We start from the raw sequence: 5095 nt of genomic DNA on the forward strand, positions 1-5095 counted from the left end.
TAATAAGTGTACCAACTGAAACAAAACCTAGGATTGTGAATTAGCCCTCAGCTTCATGAATCTTTTACATTGAGAAACAGGCTAGAACCTGAGTATTTAGTCCCAAAATGCTAAGGTATTTTAAATAATAGTGGACCATTTCAACTATTCTGTACTAAGGGGAAAAAATTAATTGAAACAGGTTTTTGTTTTTGTTTTTTTAAATCCACTCAAAAGAAAATGATATCTACAATGGGCACTGGGATCTTCAGCAAGGAGAGAGAAAGACCAGAAACTGCAGGAATGAGAAATAACGATCGACAGCCTCAGCAGTTCAAGGTTTTGGAGGGGGCGGGGGGTGCGGATTCCCTCGCTATCACTTTCCCTTATACAAAGCTTTCCTTCTCCAACTGAAATTTATTGGCTTCACAATGACCCCGGCTCCTCTTGACACTTCCATGAGAACATGTTGAGACATTTTGGTACCTCAAAGCATTCCCATAATTTTGAGAAAATGAGAACAAAGCTGCTAAGACTAGCTTGCAAGAACAACTGCAAAATGAAATATGAAATATGCTTCAACAAGCCCTGGAGCCAAAGACCTCCAGGCAGGGCATTGCAGGGCTCTATTATGATAACACACTGATAGAATGCTAACCCACACCAGAAATATACATTCCAAAAGTAACGGAGGAAGTCAGTGAGCAACATAATCTCCTTTTCTAGGAAGACAAGGAAAATGGACTATGGAAAGACAAAGGAAATCATCAGACAAGTATAAATATATTTTGGAAAACTTGAACTTATGGGATATGAAAAAGACAATCTCTAGAGGAAATAAATAAATAAACAAATAAGCTTTTTTTTTTTTCCTGTGCAGTTCTTGGGAAAGATGCTTCTCATCTCCAGAGATGTTGAAACACTTCTTCCAAGAAGCCTTCTCTGACTAATGGGAAGAGAGTTGTAGCAAATCACTTCTAAAGTTCCTCCCTTAGGCAAAATTGTAGACTTGGCAAAATATAGCTTACAGATTTTCCAATCCCTCCTCAATTCTAGGCGCTTTGTGTTTCCTGTGACTACCTTGCTCATCTACATCACTAGCATCTTATCAGGGTGCAAACACGCTCCTCTACCAGGAATATTTCCCTGCGTTTTCCCTTCCATATGCAATGCATTAATTAGTCCTATGCTCTATGTTCTTGGCATTTGATTGGACTAGATGACCTTTAAAGTCTCTCCCAACTCTAACATCATAAAATTTTATGAGTAACTCTGATCAGAAACATGTTAAACCTTGGGCCTACCTAATTGGTAAACTGACCTTCCAGGGCTCTTGAAATTAGTTCATTTGTGTTGTTGCTTTAGGATGCAACTTGTCACATCTGCTAGTTGGCCTTCAATTAACAAGTTTAGTGGCAATTTTCAAAGGTTATTATTACATGTCTTGCTATATGTTATGTATCTGTGGTGAACCGAAGCTCACCCAATTCTTTTCAGTCTCTCCCATCAAGAAATAGAGTCTATTTTCCTTCCCACGTGGAATTTGGGCTAGCCTGGTGACTTTATCCAATAGAATGTGGTAAAGGTGATACTTTGCCAGTTCTGGCCTAAGTCTTAAGAGGCATGGAAGCTTCTGCTTTCATCTTCTTGGAGCCCTTAGCTACTATCAAAAAAAGATTCAGCTACTCTGCTGCAAAGACCCCAAGAAGACAGATTCCCTGAACGTTCCAGTCACCCCAGCTGTGAGACCAGATACGTGAATAAAGCCATCTCAGATTTCCAGCCCTGGCAAACCTCCAGATGATTGCAGATTCATGAATAATCTCAGAGAAGACCAGCCAAACAACAACCCAGCAGAACCCAACCTGTAGAATGCAGTTATTTAAACCACTAAATTTTGGGGTGGTTTATAATAATGCGATAGATAACTGAAGCACGTCCCTACAAACTGGTTTAATCCTTTCTTGGAACAAAGAAGGAATAAACAACAAATAAAGAATTTTTTTAAATGAAGTTTCTAAATTATCATGGTCATTACTACCGTTCCAGCAAACAGTTAATCTTTCCTGTATAAAATGGCACATCTAGAAACTCTTCCAATATTTTCTCAGCTGCACTCATGTCCTTAACATGTCAGTATCCATGCAGGCATATACTGTAAGCTCCACATGAGCAGAAGCCAAAAATTCCAATAGGTCTATCATAAAAGCTTTTTAGAAGTCATAATGATTTCAGGAAAGTTTTTCAATAATGATAACTGCTATTTCCTCTAAGGCTTGTTACTTTGCCATGTTGAGAAGTCTAGAAACCGAACCTTGGAGAGAAGCTCCACTTTCTAAGCCTCACATCATCCCTCTGACTTTAAAGAGCATTGCAACCATAAGCTCCTCTCAGTGGTCTAGTCACAACAAAATGCACTGCCATCAGGACACGAGCTCATACTATAGGAATATGTTTTATTGGTTGATTATCATGCTGGTTATTCCTAAAGAGAAATTCTGAATTCTTCTGCCATGCTTTCGTGTGTGACAAATCCCTCATGCGGAGACTCCCAGGCGAGAAATTTGTGTTATCTTATCACCCTATGCCCAGGAGTCACCCTGAGAGAATCCATTGATTAAAGAGAGTATAATGTCTTTGTTTCAAAAGCTCAAAATTTGTAACCCTTCACCAGAATATCATCTTTCATATTTCAAGCAAAACTAAAATGTTGATTTGATTTTTCATAAAATTTTCAAGATAAAATTCTGATAATTTCTCAGGGGTTAAGAGCGTTCAATTATTCCGTACACTTCTAAACTGTTGGAATTTTCGAGAATAAATATGTATTATTTGGTTAATTAAAAAACAAGCATGGGGGCCTGGGCGCGCGACTCGCGGGGATTGCTCGGCAGCTGGAGGCGGTCACTCGCGCTGGGCTGGGGGCTGCGACGGGCGAGGGGCCGCGAGGATGACGAGCGAGCACAGACCCCGCAGGCCGGCGCTCCTCCCTCCCCGGCGGCGGCGTCTCGGCGGCCGCTGGAGTGTCCGCTGTCTTTGTTCCCCGCTGCTCGTCCTTCCCGAGGCCTCAGCCGCTAAGGCCGCCGCGCTCCGGTCCGCTCGCCCTCGGCCGGGGATCTTGCCTAGGCTTGTGCCGCGCGTGGGTTTGAGTTTTGCGCGGGAGTTGGAGGAGGAGCGGCGGTACCTGGGCGGCAGGCGATGCGGAACTGCTGCTGCACGCAGTGCTTTGGAATCCCCCGCAAAGAAGCCGGGAGGCTGCAGCGTGTAGGAGGCGGCGGAGGGTCTTAGAGTGTTTAGAACATACTCAAGAGGTGACCACTTAACTATAGTTGGAGAATGTAGTAGAAAGTGATGAAGGGGAAAGCCCAGGAAGCGGTCATCGGCCTCTTACCGAGGAAGAAATTGTTGACCTAAGAGAAAGGCATTACGATTCTGTTGCTGAAAAACAGAAGACTCTTGATATGAAAATTCAAAAACAATTAGCCTTACAAGAAGAGAAGTTAAGACTAGAAGAAGAAGCGTTATACGCTGTACAGTGTGAAGCAGCCAGGGCAGCAAAGCAGTGAAAGCTCTTGGAGAGATTGGAAAAAATATTTGGCATTACATGTGTGGTTTTCAAAAATAATTGTACAACAGAGTGATGTTGTGTAATTGCATTATGTTTCCAAAGTAAGAAAGGCAGAGAGTTGTGCAGCAATACCATCCTGCCAACCAAGGAGAATATCAAAGTTTTGGACCAGAAGATGACTTTGAATCTTGTTTGAGAAATGTAAAGTCACAGTACGAAGTTTGTCGAAGTAGTAGACTCTCATCAGATGCTACAGTTTTGACACCAAACATAGAAAGCAGTTCTGACTTAATGACCAAAACTAAACCACCAGTAGAAATGACGACAGCACATCCTTAGATCTAGAGTGGGAAGGTGAAGATGGAATGAATAGAATGCTTCCAATGAGAGAATTTTCCAAACCAGAGGAAGATACTCGCCGTGCAGCTCTTAAGTATAACAGCAAGAAGACTGGAAGTTATCCTATCTCAGCCTCTGATGATTCCAATGGGCTGGAGTGGGAGAATGACTCTGTTAGTGCTAAAATGGATGATAAGGGCAATTCTTAGTGTTCTGGATTTATAAATCCTGTATTAGAACTGTCGGATTCTGGCATAAAGCAATCTGATACAGATCAACAGAATCGATAGGGTAAAATTGTGACATCCTGTTTATCAGCTATTACCAAATGTTAAAAATCAATTAGAATGTATAAATGGTTGTGCTGAGCCCTTTAGTAAAGGGGAAGTAAGCAGCCATTTTGCAAATGTTTATTAGAAAGGAACAGGAATGATAGGATATATCAAAATTGCTTCAGAATTAAGTGCAATTTCATCTGCCTTCTGCATTTCAAGAAAAATTAAATCATTCTGTCATGCTACTGATTAAGTTTAGTTTACCTGTTTTCTTTCTAGTATTCTTTAGGTTTTAACTTTTTAAAATAGTTTTATTAATTTCACTTGGAATGCTTTATTAAGTCTATTTAATATGAAAATATTAAAGCAATTAAAAAAATTCTCAGCAGATATGAAGGGAGCATGAAGAATTGCCAGATTCAAATATAGAACATTATTCCATTTTCCAGAATTATTAATTTCTATCATTTATTAAAAATTTATTGTGGGCATAATTAATTTGAGTAGATGTCCCTAAAGGACTGCTGAAGTATCAGTTTCTTTCAACACTTATTGTATATCCTAGTTGATAATATTGATTGAATATGAACAAAGGACAATATGATCAAAATAAGCTTTCAGAATTTGGACATTTAAAGTTAATAATCAAAAGTAATATTTAAGAAAATATATATTTAATTTCCACTGCATTTACATTGTCACTATAAATGAATATTGACTTTAATTGACTTATTAAATTTCTAGAGGTTGTTTTTTAAAATTCCACATTTTCCATGAAATTCTACATTTCCAATCTTAAATGAGAAAGATTTTATATAGAACATATTCTCTGTGCATGATTTATTAGGGAAGGAAAACTAAGAAGAGATACTATGGGTATTTCAAAGTAAATAAAATCCTTTCTGGCATGAAAGGATCCATTGATATTTTTAAG

General features: G+C 39.3%; 1 pseudogene; it reads left to right on the top strand.

The window, feature by feature from the left end:
- The first annotated feature begins 3177 nt into the window (after positions 1 to 3177).
- On the top strand, positions 3178 to 4176 carry LOC119506503 (annotated as a pseudogene).
- The last annotated feature ends 919 nt before the right edge of the window (positions 4177 to 5095 follow it).

The sequence above is a fragment of the Choloepus didactylus genome, chromosome 11 (assembly GCF_015220235.1).
Source record: "Choloepus didactylus isolate mChoDid1 chromosome 11, mChoDid1.pri, whole genome shotgun sequence".
In the NCBI taxonomy this organism is placed as follows: Eukaryota; Metazoa; Chordata; class Mammalia; order Pilosa; family Megalonychidae; genus Choloepus; species Choloepus didactylus.